The sequence below is a fragment of the Toxorhynchites rutilus genome, chromosome 3 (assembly GCF_029784135.1).
Source record: "Toxorhynchites rutilus septentrionalis strain SRP chromosome 3, ASM2978413v1, whole genome shotgun sequence".
Taxonomy (NCBI): domain Eukaryota; kingdom Metazoa; phylum Arthropoda; class Insecta; order Diptera; family Culicidae; genus Toxorhynchites; species Toxorhynchites rutilus.
The window spans coordinates 108,410,646-108,434,325 of NC_073746.1; the positions used below are offsets into that span (position 1 = coordinate 108,410,646).

The 23,680-nt window shown below is 36.2% G+C and overlaps 1 protein-coding gene and 1 pseudogene across 2 annotated transcripts in view; both read left to right on the forward strand.

Moving 5' to 3' along the window:
- LOC129777486 (uncharacterized) overlaps positions 1-23,680 on the forward strand; it is a 648,520-nt gene that overhangs the window by 242,873 nt on the left and 381,967 nt on the right. The window lies entirely within an intron of this gene.
- On the forward strand, positions 7,019-7,194 carry LOC129781008 (U4 spliceosomal RNA; annotated as a pseudogene).

Consider the following 23,680-nt stretch of genomic DNA (forward strand, 5'->3'; position numbering starts at 1 on the left):
CGCTTTGACGTAGGTTTCGTCGTCCATTACCAGGCAATGCGGCTTCGTCAGCATTTCGGTGTACAGCTTCCGGGCTCACGTCTTCCCCACCATGTTTTGCCTTTCGTCGCGGTTAGGAACCTTCTGAACCTTGTATGTACGCAGGCCCTCCCGCTGCTTGGTCCGCTGGACGAATGAACTTGACAAATTCAGCTTATTGGCGACATCCCGGACCGAACTTCTCGGATCACGTCTAAACTGCTTAACTACGCGCTTGTGATCTTTTTCACTGACGGAGCATCCATTTTTGCCGTTCTTCACCTTTCGGTCGATGGTTAGGTTCTCGAAGTATCGTTTTAGTACTCTGCTGACCGTGGATTGGACGATTCCCAGCATCTTACCAATGTCCCGATGTGACAACTCCGGATTCTCGAAATGAGTGCACAGGATTAATTCACGACGCTCTTTTTCGTTCGACAACATTTTTCCAAATTTACGAAAAATTGACAGTGAAGCATGGCCAACGTGATCTATACACTCTTATCTGATTATAAGCGAAAGCTGATAATATATTTCCTAAAAATTGGAAATTTAGAATTTGGGCGCCTTGGAAATTTAGAATTTGGGCGCCTTACATAAAAAAATCGTTGCGCTTTTGTTATTCAGTATCTAAAATACAGAACGATTTCAGATGACTGAGGCTGACTGACTAATCTACTTACTGACGTAGTTGTTACCTTAAGTTTTGAGAGCACGGTCAAAATAAATCCATTCTCGCTTAGGGGGTGCGTATTATACACTTCTCCTATATCTGAGTTCTGTGCCGGGTACATTTTGCGCTGTCGTGCTTATGAATTTTGTGCTCTTCGCACCAAGAGAGAATACGAGTTTTCTTTGAGCGCGCGCTGATGAAAATTCAACTCAAGCGCAGCGCTGCGTTTGTTTTCTGAAAACTGGCCATAACAATGAACTTCAAACGTTTTTTTTTTTTTCGAAACTAGTTTTTTCAAACTGGCGTACACGATATCTCAAGTGCTGCTGAACCGATTCATATCGAATTTATATGGATACAATCTGAATTTTACTATTTTTAAAAAATCAGGAAACGCAAGAAAACACGTTTCAAACCGCATTTTCTTGTTCAAACGGCCGCCATTTTGTCAAAAAAGATGTTTTTGACGTGTCCGAGGTTCATGCGATAGGGGGATCTTCACTGATTCAGAATCTATTCGATTTTTTGTTTCAGATAATCAGAAGGGCTGTAATCGTGTACGCCATGGCATAACTTTTTTTTAACCCTCTCACCTCATCAGCTCTTAACTTTTCTAATTATGAATATTTTTTCTCCGTTCAATTTTTGTTCCATTGTTAATAGATGAACAAATAATGATATAATGGATAGTAAAAATATTTTTTGTTTTATTTTTACGGAGGTTGAAAAAACGTCCGAAATTCGTGTCTCTACACTAGAATACCCCCTTAATAAATCATCAACTACGGGCAAATATATCTGCGTAAACAAATTTCAAACTTTTCGCAACACTTTCTCTACACTAGGCTTTTTTCCAGTACAATATTTTTCATCGAATACATTCTGTTAAATATATACCGGGAATCTGTAATTTTGAATATTCCCGCTGATCATTTTTAATTTTTTTATTTTTTTTTTTGCCGGTGGTCTTAATGTCAATTTCGAGCGCGATCTGTCATTTAGTTTGTTGACAGTGTCATTAAGAACAAGTTAACTTTTTTTTTGTTTTTTGTTTTTTTTTGCCAAAAAAGTTAATTTATCTTCAAACATTTCACCGCAATCAAGTGCCTGAAGACATGTTTAAACGATCAAATTCTGATTTATAATCCTGTTGACGAGACATGGGTGTAACTGTTTCCTATTTCCGAAACTCTAATTTCCGCCCCGTGGGATCCGTTTTGACAGCATTGAAGACATGATGAATCCCCGCTATATATTTGACAGAATGTAGTAGGATTATCATTTACATTCACAACTAGTCGACCCGGCGAGCTTCATCTCACCCAAAAAAAAAAAATTTTTATATAAATACTTTCAAATAATCACGGTTTTTTACTAATTCATTCGTGGGTCCAATTGCAGAACACCCTGATTACCCTTTAACCCTTTAAAATTTCTTTCTACTGTAGATTTAAACATCTAGGTCAGCTGCGGTCTTCCGGATCGAGCAGTCCATTTTTCGACGAACCCGCTCCCTCACAACCTTGATGGCTGCTGGCGTCCTCGCCGAACGCGACCGCCTGAATCTCTCACGGTTCTTGGCCAAGTCCGTCTCCCGGTACCGACGGATGGTGGTATAGATGAAATTTCGCTTCATCCTGTAGGATTTAAACCGCCAGAATATGTCGCTGGGTCGCTCTCCTTTCGCAAACAACTTTACTACGACATCGCGGTACTCGTTCATCGTGTGCGGTGAACAAACAACAAATGACAGCAAGTCGACACCGTGTGCATCGGTTAGACTATATGGTCGGTGTTAAGTCTGACCGGACCATGTGACATTTTTATGATTTCCAGAAAAACGAGTTTTAAGGTTGGTGCTATAAGGGGTTTCCATTGAGCATTCGAAACAATTTCGATACGTTATTCCAGCTGCACGCGTAATTCTCCAAATCTGATTAATGTGGCAGCTTACGAAATGTTTAACCTAGTGCAATCAATAACTCAAAATGTTCAATTTTGCGACTTGTTCAACTTTGACTTAACACCGACCATATATAAGGCTAAAGCTGATACCAGTCCTAATACACAGAATGTACATGGTGCGCACCTACACAATGATAAAAAGTTGTATTCGAACTTATTGAACACCCTGTAATGGAAACGTGATATATTCGAAACAGGTGTTTTTAATGTGATTTATATTTTTTCTAACATTTATGATTTCAACATTATATTTCGTGCAACATGCAAAATTTAGAGAAAAACATTTATTGCAATATTTCCAAAAAAGACACGTAAAACAACACAATATAAAATATTATAACGAAACTACTGTTCCAGTGGTTTCCAGCTGTCAACAGCGTGATAATCATTATTCGTGCACTCAATGAATGGAAAATACATCTTCAAATGTACCTAAAACAATAACCAAAATACCCAAACACTTCACTTTATTCCTAACATCCGAAAAAAAATCACGAAAATTCATTATTTTTCAACCTTCCAGACAGGGGTCCCCCTCAATCTAGGTTGTTCTGTTCTGCGGATTCTATCGTATTAATCAAATTTCTAATTGCCGTTCTGTGTGAATTGCATTCCGTTGACGTTTCAGATCGCATACTTCAGAGCTGCAGTGCTTCGGAGCGATTGACATTTGTATTTATTCATTTTTTTCTTCAACTTCCTCAACATCTGTATCGTTTTGTCCCAAATTACGAACACATGAACTTTTTTGGCCATTAAACAGTGTCTCATTACTCAAAATTGTGCTTTTTTTGAAATTAATTTGATTTTTGGATACAATAGCGCCTTCTTATCAGTGCCCCCGTGGCCGAGTGGTTAGCGTCTCACATTATCATGCCGTTTGTTTGGGTTCGATTCCCGTTCTGACCGAAAGATTTTTCGTCAAAGAAATTTCCTTCAACTTGCACTGTGGTCACGCATATTCCAGAGCTTGCTCCTCAGAATACATTCAGGGCTAGTTATTTGGCTTAGGACATCTCAACTAAGTATTAATAAATGACGCTAGTTAATGCATAGGAACGTTAAGGCCATTCAAGCGCCTTTTTATATGACTACAATAAAATTGATTTACAAACATATATTCATGGGGAAAAACCAAAAATTTGTTTAATTACACTTGTCTCAAATTCCGAATACTACTTTATAACTAATTTTAATGAAGATTTCTGCATAAAAGACCATTGTTTTCAGTGATTTATAGTAGATTCGTGCCTTTTCTAGCACTTAACATGAAAACAGCTAACAAAATAGTTAAAACAACTACAAAAACTAAATTTCATTATTCAATTATTTTTCACATTAACCCTCTACAGCCCAAGCCCGCCTTCAGACGGGCTTTGCGGATTCTCTTTTCAAATTATTCAGACATTATTTTCAATGTTCACCCCCACTAGAACGTCTTTAGAATGTTTTCATCTATCACACATACACATTGTTTTTATGCTGGCAGTTTTCTGCTAGGAGTATTTTATGTTGAAAGTCGGAAATTCGAGATAAATGTGGAGTAGGTTTTTTTAGATAAATAAAAAACTTTGGCGGTAGAGGGTTAAAGCTTAGTGAATTTACATTTAAAAATGAAGTGATCGGAATGAGAGACAAAATGGTATCATCATTCATTTCTGATTGCCCTTTTTCTATACTGGTATGGGACAAATTATTTATACCATTCTTTGAGTCTAAGGATCAGAAGTCATAAACAAGGTTGACAAGAAATTTTTGGAACTATTTGCATTGAAGATTTGATAATTGTTGTTAACGAAACGTGTTGAACCCAAATAGCCAAGATACTACATCTTTCAATGTTTTTTCTTCAGTGCCTTGTTCAGTGTTTCTGAACATGATTGTCATTTCTAGTTTTTCCGGATACATTAGTTTCATATTTTGAATCTTTCCCTGGTTTTATCAATCTATTATCAGACAAAAATTCATTCTCACAATGATGTGCATTTCAGTTATCTAGTAATACAACGGATTCAGGTTGTAGTTTTGTTTCGACCTAGAAACTGACGAACTTCATGTGCGAACTGATTTTGGAACCAATCACGAAATAGTTGCTATCCAAGAAGCATTAAGAGATCCCAAATAGTGCACTGAAAGTGTCGTATCGAGGGTTCTTCGATCTTCCAATTACCATCAATGACATGACAGAACATAGCACGAAAGTTATCCGGGTTTGACAGTTTTGGTTCCGGCAACACTTTTCTCCTCCAAATTAGTTAATGTGACGTTTTCATGTTTTGAAAAATAATCCAGATTCGACGCAAAAATATACCTGGTTAACGGTCAAATCATGATTATTTTCTGTCCTCGTAACCATTGCCCGAAAATCGGTCGAACACTTTTCGTTACAAACAATATTTTAAATTGCCACATTCCAGATCTGATGTTAAAATTATGGCACCAATGAACTTAAACGATGCGGGTACATCAAAATTCTTCAGTTATTCATGCTATTCATGTTATGTGAGAAATCGCATGTGTACTGCCGTTTCTAGTCGATTGTATATTCCTTTGAAATAAATTATCTTTTTTTTTATTATCAATTATTTTGAATACAAAAATGATTCTATCTTCAGCGGCATATTTTTTATTTGTATTATACTGCTTGTTGAACTCACAACAGATTTGTTCACAATTTTGTTCTTCTCTTTCAGCATTTTTATGATTACACTCAGTGTTGCAATTTTTGGTCTGATTTTTTCTTCATCTCAGATTTCTCAGAAAATCTGTTTGGATATCTGTATTGAATTTATTAGTCCAATTATGAAGCATAATCTAAACTTCAGTGTCATTGTTCAGCATAGTTATTATTGATTTGACGAAATGTTGATGTCATTTATAAAATAAATAGAATAGGTTTATTATTGAACTGATTGTAATGAATTAAAAGGTAGCATAATAATCAGCTCTCCAGTTTCTAAATTGTCAACTGAAGAACTGCCAATGCATGAATAAGGGAATTAAAGTAGCTCAGGATACGGTCAGGTTCTGATAAGATTTTCTCACTCTTCATAATTTATTCGGGTAAGTTTTAGTTCAAATTAATAAATATATTGTGGCTTTCGAAATCTCCAAAGTTTGATTCTGATACATTACATCGATACTTAGATCAATAAACCATGGCTTCATCGAGTCGTTCAAATGAATCAACGTTCGTTTCTATGTGTGGTTTCGGTTATAATTGAACTTCTCTTAGTTACGTTTAACGATGAATTCCAGTAAGAACCATCTTTTTGCGAATGAATCCAGCATTTTCAAAGATTTGAACTTCAATATTTCTTAAATTGAGTTAGTGTAAGGCAGTATTCTAGTCTAGAAAAAAATTTCTTTTTATTTCTGAAGTTTAGACATTCAAGAATATATCCTAGAAAGGACTTTTCGAGAATCCCATCATTTACCGAGTTATAGCCATATTTCAAAAATCATATTGACGTAGGACTACGTCTTTTATTTCTATACTGGGGTGTAAGTTCAAAGTTTCGAAAACGAAAGCGTTACGCCCGTGAACGAGACAACTGAACGAATTGGTATGATAAACATTCGAAAGATAAAATGTCTACGCGCTCTATGCTTGTTACTTTTTGATCCAAAAACTTGTTTCAATAGCCCTAAAATTACTTTCAAACCAGGCTATTGAAATCACACCAATCGGTATATAAGCGAGTGCCGTTCGGAAATCCACCTAGTTACGATTCCGCAACGATTGAGGTACGATCGCTGGAATGGCTGGATGTTTCCCTAACACCGACTTCAAAAACATGGAGCCTGTGGAAATCGGCATAGAAATTTAGATGCAAGCAGTGGGAATTTCGTACTCATTTGCGTTTTTTGCAAATTGGAATGTTTCCATAACACATACTTCAAAACCAGGATGCCTGGGGGAAGATGCAAACTAGTAGTACTTTTGTACTCGTTTGCATTTTTGCAAACCGGAATGTGTTTTCCCAATACAGATTCCGAAACCAAGAAGTTGGTAGAATCGGCCTTGCAGATATATTCAAGTCGGCAATAATTTTATACCCCCAAACATTTTTACACTCCAGAATTCGGTTTGCTATCATGGTCTACAAAAACGGGTACAAATGCAACGCTTCGGCTCGATTATTCAAGACTGCATTGGATTATATCCCTTCATGTCGCCAGCTCACTGAACTTCTACGCATACCGTTTAATGATTAGGCAAAATGTTGATAACTATTTGCTGCGATAACTACTACCATAGTGCATGAATTGACCTAAATTGAGATTTGTTTGCAATTGAATTCGTAAATAGTTTCATTCATACACTATTTTAATCAATAATTTAATCAATACACAAAAGATAGCACTGCGCAGCAGCGATATCGTACCCAATGAGGATCATCCGAGGTGGGATTATTGCTAATTGAAGAAATACAATTGATTACTAAGTCAACGGCAGTCCTACGTCAACCTTGCGGTTATATCATAGGTATAACCCATCCATAGTTTTTTTTTTTAATTTTACTATTTTTCAAAAATCGGAAAAGGAAAACAAATACGTTTCAACCCTTTGCGGTTGTTTTTTTTTCATTTGGAAGAGATCCTCTCCACGCTGATAATATTTTGTTTATACCGAGTACCGTTACCGCTTATTCATAGAAACTCCGTATACATTCGTGTAAAAGTTCACTAAACATAAAAATTCGTAAAATAAAAAACGACCGCAAAGGGTTAAACAGCATTTTTTCCTTCAAACGGTCATCATTTTGTCAACAAATATGTTTTTTACTTGTTCGAGGTTCATGCGATAGCGACATCTTTACGGATTCCGAATCCATTCGATTTTTTTATTCAGATAGCCAAAAATACTCGGCTATTACTAGAGCTTTTTTCTTCTTATTTCTCAGGTTTTGTTCAACAGTTATAATTGAATAATTGAACTTTCCACGTTATTTTTGTATGTTTTCGTTATATGAGCGAAACATTTCCAATGATAAATTTGAGAGTGATATAAACGAGAAGTAATATAAACGCACGGTGATATGAACGAGACGTCATTGCAGCGACTTTTGTTGAAAAAAAGGCTATGTTTTTTTCGAATTTTGGAAATTTTTCGTATTTTAAAAAACCGCTATGTAACTATTTAGATAATTCATTTTTACATTTTCACATGCTAATTTCAACCAAATCGGTCCACTAGATTCTGAGAAATACAAACCACCAGGTTTAGAAAGAGCTTCCACGCGCTCAGCTGTCAACAGCATAAAAATCATTAAATTGACATCTAAAAATTAAAAAAATGGGTGGGTTATATCTATCATATAACCGCAAGGTTGACGTGGGACTACCTTAGCTTAGCAATCATTTGTTTGTATTAATTGAATTTTTGATTGAATGAAACAATTTTCGAATTCAATTGACTTCAATAAATTTGCTTTGTGATTAAAAAGATTGTATAATGCCACGTACGGTCAATTCATGCATTCTTCGTTACAAGTAAATTTAATGACAGTTCTTTTACGTTCGGTATGATGCCTAGGACAAAATACGTGAACGGAAGAACTATCAAACGATTATTATTTTATTTTATTTTATGTTTCCTTCTGAAGTTTGCATCTCTCAAGTGTATGTACTTCTCGAACAGCGAATTTGCCTAATTTGATAAACTTCAGACACTCAGTTTCAATTTTGACATATGCGTGGAACGCATATTGTTTAATCAATAGGCGTTATCGCAGCAAATGGTTATCAACATTTTGCCTAATCATCAAATGATATGCGTAGAAATTCAGTGAGCAGAAGATATGAAGGCATATCCTTCAATGCAATATTGAATAACCGAACCAAAGTGTTGTGTTCGTACCCGCTTTTGTAATCCGTGTTAGGAAAACACTTCTCGAAGTGCAAAAAAGTACCCCCGGCTTGCATGAATCAATAACTTCAACTTCTTTTTTTATACTATAGAGGATTTATACTTGAAAGTTCATTCGCCTCTAGTGTCTGTACGATTTTCCCAGGTTCCTAAGTTTAGGAGACTGTGTTAAGGAAAAATTTTCTAGTTTGCACAAAGGCAAGCGAGTACAAGAGTACTCGCAATTTGCATTTGTTTGCAAAACCGATCTCGGTTCTGAAGTCTGTGTTGGGGAAACATATTTCAGTCGGAACAAAACTACCCCCGACCTGCATGTATTTGCAATGCCATTTTCCCTACGCTCCATGGATTTGAAGTCTGTGTTAGGGAAACACACTCAGTCGGAACGAAAGGACCCCCAACTTTCATGTGTTTGCAATGCCGATATCCCCAAGGCTGATTGGTTTTGATGGACGTGTTAGGGTAACCGTAAATCGGGCCAATCAAAACGAGGCAGTTAGGGCGTTTAGATAACGCTTAACATTTTACAGTTATTCAATTGTTTATTTAATGAAAATGACATTTTATTAATTGCAATAGAAGCGTAGAAATATTCCCTATCAATTGATGCAAACATCTTTCCGATCCAGTAAAAAATGTTCGAGTTATAAGCATTTGGAATCTTTCATTCTTTCCTACATGTTCTGTGTTTAGGTTTTCATTTTACCCCCCATATACTCCGGTTAGACGTAGTCCCACGTCAAAAATACATCTTCGAATATCAATCACCAAAATGTCCCGACACTAAACTTTGATTCCAGCATCCGGAAAAAAAAATCAAGAAAATCCGCTATTTTTCGACCTTTCAGAGTGGGGGACGACGAAAACTTTTATTTTTTTTTCTTCTCCCTTGTATGACATGAGAATGACTATTGTCTGGTATGGTTGTGCCCATAATTTATCAACGATAGAAAAGCGACTATTTCAGGATTCTTTAGATTCATCCATATTGAGAAAAATCCAAATTTTTAGGCTTTTGAAAAAATAAGTTAATTTTTTAGATCTGTCAATTCAAAGAAATTATAGGAAAAAATGAAAAATCTGGAAAACGAACTTCAATGTTTTCGGTTCACACCGTAATTACCTCACGCTAGTCTGTTTTCAACTACGGAAACTTTGACAATAAGACCTTATAACTGAACTGTGTGAACTCTCGAATTTATAAGGAAACAATTTAAGCGAACAAATAAAACAGAAAACCTCTTGTTGATACACCGTAAATCTGCAAAGATTGATATTAAATTTTGTTTATTGATGCTGCAAACTACAGTTGAAAACGCAGTATTTAAAAAGACGCAATTCGAGTAAGATGAAGTTTACTTACAAATCCGAAACCGTCGGATGAGTCGAGGGACTGTGAATCCGCGAATGACATGAACCGTAAGTCTTGTTTCGCAACTTGTGTATCATCCTCGCTCGACTGACGAGCAAAACCGAATAAATCCTTTGGCCGGAAGTGTGGGAAATGCAGAGCGTGAGGATGGAGAAATTGCACATACCCCTTCCGGTGAAGGCGAAAATTTGGTTAACGAGGTAAACGAAATGTAGTACAAATCCTTTTCGTGTGTTTCTGGGTGTTCGTGTCTCTCCATTTTTTTTATACATACATTTTTATCCCAACTCAAACGATGTAGTACTACTTCTGCTGGATGTTGCGCTCGCAGCACACATAAACAGATATGTGCATGTTCGTATCGTTTGCTAGATTTATGTGCCACTTAGGTAGAAAACGACGTCTAATGGCTCCCCGAGGATTTATTTCGCACCATATATTTTGCCTTTTTTCTTTGTGTGCGAGTCTACAATTCCTATCTGTCTACCGCTCCTATTTTGGCTCCTTCTTTTCGAAGGGGGGAGGGTTAAATGAATAAGAAGTCGGGCGTTCCTTTTTCAAAATCACTCCGTTGATGGCTTTTCTCGTGCAACTATTTTTAGCATCACGTCTGAGCAGTTACTGAACGGCATTAAATCAAATTTTCCCCGGTGCCCATTTATGTGATGCTACGGTTTGAATGGCGGCACCAGTATCCAGTTCCGTCGGAGGCAACTCGGAGGGAGCGAAAAAGGAAACAAGTAGAACAATTATACCAAATAGCTGCTCGCTGCAGTGCATTTGTGCTGACGTTATTGTTTTCCCACTCAAATGGTCAACGAGATGAACGTGTGCAATTTTCTACCAGCCACTTTGTCGATGGTGCTTGTAAAGAGGGAATGATTTATGGCATACGTGGGCGTTGGGTTACGAACATTTTTCATTAACGTACGCCGTTTGTCAGGCTTTGCTTTCCGTAAGAATTATCAAATTCTCGCTACGAGGGAAATTCTTGACACTCCGGACAAAACACTTCGAGCGCCCCGACTTAACACTTTGGCCTACAACCCACAAACAACATGTCATTTCCAAGCAACACCCAATTCAAACCTTCTCCGAAACAGCCTCCGGTTTTCGTCCCGAAACGTGCTGCCAAATTGTCCGTTTGGTCCCAGCAACTCAATACGGGCGGCGTCCATCGTGTGAGAGCTTCATGAAAGAGGCGCGTGCGAAAACTGTCAATTTTGTACAAACTAAAAGACCACCCTCCTCACTGTCGTTACCAGCCTGTCGGTGTCGGGAGAAATTCCCATCGTTCTCCCGACCCGGGTCCCTGATGGGAGATGGTGGTGGCGAAATAAATCTACTGATATTCTCGAAGGACGTGAAGCGAATAACTATTTATTTTTCATCATCATCTGTGGAGCTTGTCTTGGTTTTGGCGTCCCGTTCTTTCTGTACCCTCCCCTCCTCTGTTGGTTGATTCGGAACCAAATATACATTTTCTCTTGTCCTTGTTGTACAACTTCTCCGGGGGGAGAATGCAAATTTCGATTATTAATGGAACCTGCTTAAATGTAGACTGATGGGAGATGTGCTGCGGTTGTCATATATTTCCCACTCAGAAATGACCTTATGGCAAATCTAGGGAAGTATCCGTAGATCTATTCTGATTTCGAAAAACAGGAGAACATAATAAAGTTAAACACAGCCGAACCGATAGTTATTTATTTTCTATATTTTATCGATTTTTTTAATTTTCGAGTAATATAATTTTCTTCAGATTAAACCGATTTGGACATGAAATGAAATATTCCTTTGCTAAAGACATCGCTTTTGAGATAAGTTGGTCTGAATTTCTGATTTGAAAAATCTAGAACATGAAAGCCAAAACCAGGGTATTTCTGTTATATACTGTAATTTAATCTTCGTTTTCGAAGCCAAAAGTATTGAATCTGAATCTATATTAATCTATAAAAAAAATATGCTGACATCTCTGTATCCAACTCTGCGCTTATGGAGCCCATAATGAGTGATGATCAATTTGAATCAAGATGATTACCGTGAACACTGTAGGGTGAAATATGGGTTGTCCCACACGTGGGAGCTAGGGTCAAATCATCCCGAAAATGTGATCGTTTTAAGGGCTTATGTGAAAAAAAAAACAGAACCGTATAGCTTGGGGGAACGATAGAAGGTATATCGCAGCCGCCATAAATAACAATTTTTTTCCCGCATATTTCCTAAGAACAGGACGGCAGACATAGAGCGTAACGCACGAAAATTGACTTGGTAATCCTTGAGGCAAAGAAAAGAAAAGTGTTTGTCAAACATTTTTTTCCGATTTTTGTTTGCCTTGGTAAGATGCTTTCTGAGTACGCAACTTTTGCAAATTTTCTTCGTGGCGTTCAAAAACAATGAATAAATCATCCCAGTTGCCTGACTGCTTGCTGGTGGTTAACCGTCATGAAAGTCGTGTTGTAAAGCATTTCCCGATGCAAATTAGACATGGCTCGTATTGGTGGGCAATAAATCATAGGGGCGTTTACGTCGAGTAAATCTTTTCGCTACGGGCCAAAGCAAACAAAATACGTTGACTTGGGAAGCTGCTGACATTTATTAAAAACACAATCGTTTGTATCTGAAGGTATGATTGGCATTTATTACATATGCAAACGTCCGACTTAAACCGTATCTTATCATGTACATGTTGGATTGCAGGAGTACAGAACACATTGAGCATAAATTACAGATTGTAAGATTACAATAATGATATGGTTGTTGTGATGGTTGAGAGCGCACATCTTACAGAAACTCTTTGATTCCTTTACTAGATTGCTAGATTAGACGGAGTACGTATCAATTGAGAATTGAATTACTATCAAAACGCAGTACAACTGGATGACTGTATTTACTACAGAAAAGGTCCGAGTCTTCAATGATAGATTACAATATCAAATATCACTACTCTAATCGATGAGTTACATGAAACAAAAGGTGTACAAAGTACAAATAATGTACTTCTATTTTTAATTCCATTTCTTATACACCACATTTCGTAGCTATTCAACTGATCAATTGTTTGAGTATCAAGGGATATAACAAGGGAATTACTGAGCATCCCCACGCCAAACCACAGACCGGCCAAATTAGAGTGGAGCACACGTATTTGGATTTTAATTTTTTACTATTCTTTATTTTTTACAAACATTTATGGTACAAAAACTATAATATCTACAAAATTTTGTTCAAAGAATGAAATGTAGAATATTGTTTTGAATACATAAAAATACTAAAAGTTGTGTAATGTAAAATTGCACTGAAAAAAAATGTTTTAAAGATTGAAATCCATTTTTCTCAAAAACGTATTTTTTCAAAAATTCTAAAATATATATATATATTAATAGCCTTTACAATTTCCAATAAGCCGCCCATACATCGGACACTTTTACAGGAAAAAAGTTTTTCTAACAACTTGTTCATATTTTTTTTGAAAAAAATACTACTACAGGTCGGACTCGATTATCCGGAGTATTCATTTTTTTTTCACTCCGATAATCGAATGCTCCGGGTAATCGAGTCAAAACAATTTTTTTTCTTTATTTGTTTTTTTTTGCATGTATTTATCGTTTTCTGAAAATAAAAGAGGAATTTGATTTTTGATTCATCCCCTTAAAGTCAGAAAACACCTTTCTCACATGAAAAAAAATAATTTATCCAGATTCTCTGAGGAGGTGATAGACGATTATATTTGATGAAAAAAATCCTCCAATGACAGAGTTACAGAACTCTTTTTTGTTCCGGACTCTGTTGCTTCAAACTGGCTCTACATTAAAAAGTACGCCACGGAAGACGATTCTGATGCTTCCATTTGAATGATGAGAAAATTTAGTACAGGATATAGTAGTGAAACAACTAAATTAGTGAATTTTAATAACATTTTGGAAGTGAAACACTTAAAAGTTAATAATTTTTAATGTGTTATTATAGTTTTATCCTAAAAATTTATACTAAACTAGATTGTTTCTATCAATTAAAATGAAGTTCTTCAACCTCTCCACAATTTGTTCTTTGACGCACAACTTCTATCTTTCTTAATTTGGCTACAATATCGATATAAGCAATTCCTGGTGAAAATTCAAGCAAAATCTTCGAAAATCACGATTTTTACCCCACTGTACATGTAATAGCCACTTAAACTTCACCTTAACGTTGAAAGGTTACATTTCTTCATGAAATAAGCCATATTTGAAATATAAAAAAAAATAATTCCAAACTGAATATAATCGAGTCCAAAATTGTATATAATCGAATCACATATAATCGAGTCCGACCAGTACTGTATTCTATTAGTCAAATCATTCCATTTGATATATTTTGAATATTGAGGGGATTTCAAAAAATACATAGTCGATCATTTTGTGGCGGCGACCTTTTCTAATTTATGTTGTTCATAGTACACTATGTGTATTCTCCAAATCAAGCCATTCAGCCATTTTTTGCGGCGGCCAAATTGAATTTTTAATTCATCATGGAATACGCAGTTTTATAAGGACAGTAGAATTAAATGCATGTTCCAAATTTTAGATCAATCATTCAACAGGAACGGGGTCAATTTTCTATTAATGAGGGGCAACCCAACAAACATTCAAACATACATAGAAACAGGTTAAGCTGAATGAAACCATTCAAAAAGTAATTAGTTGTTTGGGGACATCTTGAAATTCGATTTTTCAATATCTGCTATGTTCAACTAGTCGAGAACTTTCTTTTGATACATTTTTGGGCATTTTTTATAAATAACTGTGTTCTACTAGTCAAGCCTTTTCATTTGATACCCTATTGATGGGGTTCTGAGAAAATAGGTAATCCGCCATTTTGTAGTGGCCGCCATCTTAGATTTTGCATTTTTCATAAATAACTGTATTTTACTAGTCAAGCCCTTTCATTTGATACCCATATTGATGGAGTTGTGAAAAAATATATATAGCGCCATCTTGCGGTGGTGGCCATTTTGGATTTTCATTTCTCATAAATAACTGTGTTCTACTAGTCAAGCCCTTCATTTGATACTTATATTGGTAGGGTTCTGAGAAAATATGAAATCCGCCATTTTGTAGTGGCCGCCATCTTGGATTTGCATTTTTCATAAATAACTGTGTTCTACTAGTCAAGCCCTTTCATTTGATACCCATATTGATGGAGTTTTGAGAAAATATGCAATCCGCCATTTTGTAGTGGCCGCCATCTTTGATTTGCATTTTGTTCTACTAGTCAAGCCCTTTCGTTTGATACTCATATTGGTATGGTTCTGAGAAAATATGAAATCCGCCATTTTGTAGTGGCCGCCATCTTGGATTTGCATTTTTCATAAATAACTGTGTTCTCATAGTCGAGCCCTTTCTTTTGATACCAATATTAGCTATTCAATATAGAATTATTATACAAATTATTCAAAATTTCCGAAAATCAAAAATAAAATACTCCGGATAATCGAGTCTAAAATTCCGGATAATTGAATCCCGGATAATCGAGTCCGACCTGTATTGCTTATTTTGTATAAAGATAGCTATAAAGATAGCGATATACCGTAGTCGACAAAGTTTTAGATCTCATTAAAGTATGAACTTTCTATCTTTTATAGTTTCTGGTATACATAGCATCTTTTTATGGAGACTCCTGAATAAAATAATGTTCTACTCATCACTTTGATATAAGACTATAAGACCTACAAAATGTTGGTTAGAGAATGAAATGTAGGAAATTATTGAGGTGTTCATTAAAAAATATCAATGATTTTTTTAAATGTAATTGAAAAAAAATAATTTAAAATTAGAATTCATTTCTATCTTTTATAGTTTCTGGTATACATAGCATCTCTTTATGGAGACTCCTGAAAAAAAAACAATCTTTACTCATCACATTTTTGTCTGTAAATTCTTGCGTTCGACATGTTCTTGACATGTTTCTAAATGAAAAAAAAAGATTGCCGAACATGTAAATCGAGATATTCTGTATATACAGGGTGGGCCATTTTAGGTGGAAGGATTTGTTTTTGCAATAGCAAAGTAAAGAAGTGGAATTTTAAAAATTTTTTTTTGAAATTCATTTATTTTGGTCCAAGGAGATTTGTTCTAACTACTTTTTGATTATGATATCTCGTAAATGACCGCCTCTGGCCTTGACCGCAAAATGTGCCCTTTTTTCGTCATTTTCCATCACTTTGCCCAATGTTTCGGCCGATATGGCAGCAATTTCTTGTCGGATATTGTCTCTCAGCGCAGCCAGGGTCCTTGGTTTACCAGTGATGTAGTCGATCATTTTGTGGCGGCGACCTTTTCTAATTTATGTTGTTCATAGTGTAGTGTATTCTCCAAATCAAGCCATTCAGCCATTTTTTGCGGCGGCCAAATTGAATTTTTAATTCATCATGGAATACGCAGTTTTATAAGGACAGTAGAATTAAATGCATGTTCCAAATTTTAGATCAATCATTCAACAGGAACGGGGTCAATTTTCTGTTAATGAGGGGCAACCCAACAAACATTCAAACATACATAGAAACAGGTTAAGCTGAATGAAACCATTCAAAAAGTAATTAGTTGTTTGGGGACATCTTGAAATTCGATTTTTCAATATCTGCTATGTTCAACTAGTCGAGAACTTTCTTTTGATACATTTTTAGGCATTTTTTATAAATAACTGTGTTCTACTAGTCAAGCCTTTTCATTTGATACCCTATTGATGGGGTTCTGAGAAAATAGGTAATCCGCCATTTTGTAGTGGCCGCCATCTTAGATTTTGCATTTTTCATAAATAACTGTATTTTACTAGTCAAGCCCTTTCATTTGATACCCATATTGATGGAGTTGTGAAAAAATATATATAGCGCCATCTTGCGGTGGTGGCCATTTTGGATTTTCATTTCTCATAAATAACTGTGTTCTACTAGTCAAGCCCTTCATTTGATACTTATATTGGTAGGGTTCTGAGAAAATATGAAGTCCGCCATTTTGTAGTGGCCGCCATCTTGGATTTGCATTTTTCATAAATAACTGTGTTCTACTAGTCAAGCCCTTTCATTTGATACCCATATTGATGGAGTTTTGAGAAAATATGCAATCCGCCATTTTGTAGTGGCCGCCATCTTTGATTTGCATTTTGTTCTACTAGTCAAGCCCTTTCGTTTGATACTCATATTGGTATGGTTCTGAGAAAATATGAAATCCGCCATTTTGTAGTGGCCGCCATCTTGGATTTGCATTTTTCATAAATAACTGTGTTCTCATAGTCGAGCCCTTTCTTTTGATACCAATATTAGCTATTCAATATAGAATTATTATACAAATTATTCAAAATTTCCGAAAATCAAAAATAAAATACTCCGGATAATCGAGTCTAAAATTCCGGATAATTGAATCCCGGATAATCGAGTCCGACCTGTATTGCTTATTTTGTATAAAGATAGCTATAAAGATAGCGATATACCGTAGTCGACAAAGTTTTAGATCTCATTAAAGTATGAACTTTCTATCTTTTATAGTTTCTGGTATACATAGCATCTTTTTATGGAGACTCCTGAATAAAATAATGTTCTACTCATCACTTTGATATAAGACTATAAGACCTACAAAATGTTGGTTAGAGAATGAAATGTAGGAAATTATTGAGGTGTTCATTAAAAAATATCAATGATTTTTTTAAATGTAATTGAAAAAAAATAATTTAAAATTAGAATTCATTTCTATCTTTTATAGTTTCTGGTATACATAGCATCTCTTTATGGAGACTCCTGAAAAAAAAACAATCTTTACTCATCACATTTTTGTCTGTAAATTCTTGCGTTCGACATGTTCTTGACATGTTTCTAAATGAAAAAAAAAGATTGCCGAACATGTAAATCGAGATATTCTGTATATACAGGGTGGGCCATTTAAGGTGGAAGGATTTGTTTTTGCAATAGCAAAGTAAAGAAGTGGAATTTTAAAAAAAATTTTTTGAAATTCATTTATTTTGGTCCAAGAAGATTTGTTCTAACTACTTTTTGATTATGATATCTCGTAAATGACCGCCTCTGGCCTTGACCGCAAAATGTGCCCTTTTTTCGGCATTTTCCATCACTTTGCCCAATGTTTCGGCCGATATGGCAGCAATTTCTTGTCGGATATTGTCTCTCAGCGCAGCCAGGGTCCTTGGTTTACCAGTGTATACCTTGGATTTTAAATATCCCCATAAAAAAAAGTCAGGAGGCGTCAAATCAGGTGATCTCGGTGGCCAGTCATAATCGCCGTTTTTCGATATTAATCTTCCGGGGAACATTTCGCGCAATAATTTGGTCGTGGCAGCCACTGTATGGCATGTAGCGCCGTCCTGTTGGAACCAGTAATTGTCCAATTCATTTTCACGAACAAATGGCAATAAAAAGATGCCTAACTCTTGCGAACGATGGCGACCTGATGTCGATGGAGTCTCTGCAACACTGGCTCGAACGGCATCAATATTCTCGTCGAAACGTCTTGGTCGTTGTCTGGACAGATGACTGGCATTACCAACACTACCAGACGATATAAATTTGGCATATAATCGACGTATAGTGTTGTCTCCAGGCGATGTTTTAACTTTATTTTTATTTTTCCACGCACGTTTAGTTAACACAATTGAGAAGTTATTTTGAATGTACAGCTGAACAATTTCAGCGCGTTGTTTAGGTGTGTATTGTTCCATGGTTAAATTTGTACTGAAATGACGCTTCCAACGCGGTATGACATTTGTTAATCTGACATCTCTGTCAAATATTATGGGGTTGCCAAATGCTTCCACTTTAAATGGCCCACCCTGTACAAAAATGGATTTCTGTCTGTCGGTCTGTCTGATTCTTATGGACTCGGAAACTATTGAACCGATCAACATAAAAATTGGTATGTAGGGGTTTTTGGGGTCGGGGAAGGTTCTTATGATAGTTCGAGACCCCTCCCCCCTCTCTAAGGCGGGGCTGTCAAACAAGTTAAACACAAATTTCCACGTTACCCGAGAATTAATCAAGCGAATGAAACGAAATTTGGAATGTGAAGATTTTAGGGTGCAATAAATGATTCTATGGTAGTAAGATACTCCTACCCCCTCTCTTTGGGGGGGAGGGGGCTGCCATACAAATGAAACACGAATTTCTGCATTACTCGAGAACTAAGCAAGAAAATGGAGCCAAATTTGGGATGTGAGGGTTTTCGGGTAAGAGGAATGTTTCTATGATGGTATGACATCCCTCCTTTCTCTGGAATGGAGAGGGGGTTTCATAAAAATATTACACATATCCCAACCAAACATGACAATTGAAAATTTTCGAAAAACTCTGAAGAAAAAGGGGAAATTTCGAAAAATGCAATTCATTTGCTCTACAATTACATAGTGACAAGCCTTGTTAGTCCATTTTATGTTTGCGGTAACGAAATTGTTCTTCGTTCGAAAGTGGAAATAGATTTTAACGTGATAAAACGCACTGATATATCGTCTTATATCTATATAAATAAAAATGGGTCGCCGAATGTGTTGAGCATAACTCGAGAAAAGAATTGTCCGATTTAGGGCTGCCTTCATTCTATCATATATTCTGTATCAAACATTTATTCCATGTAACGGAGAAACATGTTACTTGCAAGTGGATGAAAAATCTTGCACGAGAATTGTATCTGAAAATAATTTGATATTATAATGAAGAGTTTTGGTAGAAGTACGGAAATTTTATAGTAGAAAAACCTTAGTAAGAAAACGTGGATGTGATAACGAGAAATAAATTTTGGGCGGGACGAAGTTTGCCCAACTAGTGTATACATAAAAATGTTACGAGTTAAACGCCAATAGTAATTTTCCAAAAACAAAAAAAGGTGCTTAAACCTTAAACCTTTTTCCCAGTAAAAGATGTATGGGTAACTTGTTGGAAATTTAGTTTTTGAGCTAGGACTTTTCCAAAAAAAATTTAAAAAAATCACTCAAAAACTATAAGACCTACAAAATGTTGGTTAGAGAATGAAATATAGGAAATTATTTAAGTGATCATTAAAAAATATCAAAGTTTTTTTTTTAATTTTATTGAAAAAACAAATTTTAAAATTAAAATTCATTTTCCTCAAAAATATGCTTTTTGAAATTTTGAAAAAAATAGATATGAATAGCAGGGTTGCCTTAATAAAATAAAAATTCTCTGAAAATCTGTAGTGAAATATGTATTCAACTTAAAAGTTCAATTTTGAAGCATAATCTTAGCTTTGGAACCATTGAATGGTATAGTTATTATGAGTTCTACGATGTTGATGGTATCCACGCCAGAACTGTAGCTAAAAACCAATGCTTCTACAAGATGTCATGGAAGTTTCCACACAGCAATTCCAAATGAAATCTACCTAAAAATGCAGATTTTAAAAACTAGTATTTTTGATTCCAATGAAAGTGTGTATTCCGTTTGGGTTGAAGGAAATATGAGTTTTTCACAGCAATTGGGAATTTTTTGACTCAAGCGTAACTTTTGAAAAGGGCGTATCGATTTTAGTAAGAGAAATCTTTGATAATTTATATCTCAAACACTATGAGTCGTACCGGAATAGTGTCTTAGAAAGAGTTATAGAGTATTGATGGTTGAATATGAAAAAAATGTACACTGAGAAAAAAAATAGTACTCTTTTTTTTATTTACAAAATAAAAATTGAATTTGCAATATTCAATATACATATTTTTTATTTTTTTTTATTTTTTCATACAAAATAGAAGTCATGCAGAAAATTTGAAAAATGGGCCCAAGATGGTAAAGCTATTTTTGACAAACTTTGTGGAACATCGAATTTTTAGGAATTTTCGAAACTTCGAGTTTTTGTATGTATGCAGTAATTTTTAATCACAAATTATGAATCCTGATGTTATTTAAAACAAAAAAGGTTATTATCAATCTCCTTCTAAATGTAGCCATTCTCGAGATATTAAAAAAAAATATTTGTAATTTATTGTCTTTTTAATAGTAAATAGGCCCTTTAAATATGTTTGTCGTGTTATACCATCATGTTCATGAGATTTTATGAATTCGCTTATTCGCTATAATAGTTAACATAGTCGTAAGCGATATCCGTAGGCAAAGTGGCATTCTCGGGGCGAAGACCTCTGTGTTCGCTAATGATTGAGAAAACAAAGGAATTTCATCCTGCCAGAACTTGTTTGGTTGCTTGTCAGGAAATGGTCCAAAGAATTGAAATTATATCCCTTACACGAATTGTACCGCAACTTAAACTAATCTGGTGAATACTCTGGTAGAGTAGCACATCCTAGCGAAAGTCCAACAATAACGAATATTGAAACAGACGCTTAACTGATTTCATTCGCTCTCCATTGACCAATCGAAATTCCCCGAGATTCTCAACGGTTTTCCGAACGCTGTAACTCACCAAAAATCCGATAAAAAGTGATTAATGAAACCGGTTACATAAGTCTCCCCCCAGAGCCACACAACAGTGGCGATCGGCATTTGCGAATAAACCCCTCACTTTCGAAAACTTTTCGCGACGTTCAACGGAACGTTGAAAGCCAATATTTGACAATGCTGCGATTGATTATTTTGACCATCATTCACTCGCGTGGGCCACAGAGCCAGAGGAGATGGCCAATAACGAACGTCGTCGAGGCTAATAAAACCATCCCCAACAACATCGTTTACGTACTGTACGTTGTGGGTGGCGGTGGGTGGCACGGTGGTAAGACCGATTGACGCTTAAATTGGGCACAGAGATTGAATTGTTTTGCCCCTTTGTCAACCGTTCCAAGCGCTAAGGTAAAGGAGAGTGGGAAAAAACGATACACACAAGCGGGGGAAAAAAGTTCGCAATCTTGCCTAAACCAATGGTCGAAGTGGGAGCATATGGAAACAAAAACAAGCATCTAGCAGATGAGAAGTAACAAGAAAATCCCCATTCAATGGGTGGTTTGTGCACGAGAAGAAAAGAAGACAACATTAATAGATTGAGGATATAAAATCCCTTTATGAAAATTGATGAGCTTATATTTATGATGTGGAGAGTGTGGGTAGCCGTAAGGTCGCATACTGGAGACTTTGCAGAGCGCTCCTGGGCTTTGCTACCCAATCGATTCGTGACAATCGGCTGGAATGATGTTTTTTACTGACCTGACAAAACGAAAATAGAAAACCGTATAATTTCAATCTGATCGGACTTTTGTTTTTATTCCCTAAGTCTCTTATTCGGAACATTTATTATGCTGAACAACAACCAGACTTTGGATCTTCTAATTGATTAAATGTAGGAGGAATCCGAACTTTAATGATCATTGAATATGCACCACCAGACGAATTTTGAAGCGTACCGTCAATATTCTCACACAAAACAACATCCCACTTCCTGCCATCTGCGAGATACCGACTCCCACATTCGGTCAAGCTGGCTCGAAAGATAGCAGCGTGACAATATCAAAGGCTCCATGGTGCCCTCGCCTTGAAAAATAGCAACCGTTAGCCTAGATAATGATATGATTTGTGCCCTCTATCCTCCACTGATATTGAATCGGAATTGAAAATAGCGAGTTTGCTGGAAGCGAGCCAACAGAACTTGTGGAGGGCTTTTTAATGAAAAATTGAACGTGATGGCAGCAGCGACAGCTCTTTTTTTGCGCAATTTGGTCGTCGACAAGTAAATTCAAACAAAGTACTTCTGCTGCTGTTGCTGCTGCTAATGCCTTTTTGCCAGACAATAGCTTTAGGAGAAGCAAAGCAGCACTAAATGATTTTTGTGTTCCCGGCTAACGGCATCTGGGACAAAACAGGACGATAAACTTAGCAATAATCACAATTTTTTCTTGCGTGGAAGGATGCCAAAGTCCTGCGTCTAGCTGCGAATGGCGGCTCATTCCGGAATGGGTTTAATAACGAAACTGCCTGTGGTTGATTCTTTAATTATCCTAATGAAGCCTTCCACTGCAGTTATGTATTGACTAGCGCCAGTAATGATAATGTGACACTTGGATAATTACCCAATTATCAACTGGTCTTTGATAGAATTATTGCTCGTACCGATGGCTCGGAATAAGATGAAAATAAGAGTGTTTGATGCCTCAACTGGGACAAAGAAGCACTAGATTATAAATAGACCTATGAAATGTTCCATATAATCATCAGATGATTTGAACAGTGCAACAGATCATTGATGAAGTTTCATTTAATTGTGAAATCATTGCCATTGTCTACCTTTTCAATAATGATCATATTGACGTAGGACTTAGTCTTTAATTTCTATATAGGGGGGTCGAAAATAATATGCATTAAAATGCATATTGCACGAAAGCACCATTGCAAATGGGGGTCTTCGTAGCCACATTGGTTGCGCGTTCGCTTAGTAAGCGATCGATCGTGAGTTCGAAACTCAGGGCCCTCATAGAGCATCTATGTGTTGTTACAGAATAACTACGTCCACGCAACAATCATCAGCGATGGAGATCGATCCACTGTCGGAATAAGATCGATTCATCCATACAACTGCTCTGCTCTGATCAATTGGTCTAACTGGAAGAACAGAAGGAATACTCTTACGCCTAAATGTCTACTGTGTAAATGTACCGTATGCAATGGTATAGAAGGAATACTCCTTCGCCGAAAAATGGCAACTGTGTAATGTTCTATTTCTTCTTCTTATATGGTACTAACGTTTCTAAGGGAACTTCACCGTCTAAACGTAGTAATTACAGCGTGGACTCGATTATATAGAGTTTCAGTATTATTTTCGCTGTATATAATCGAATCCTGTATATAATCGAG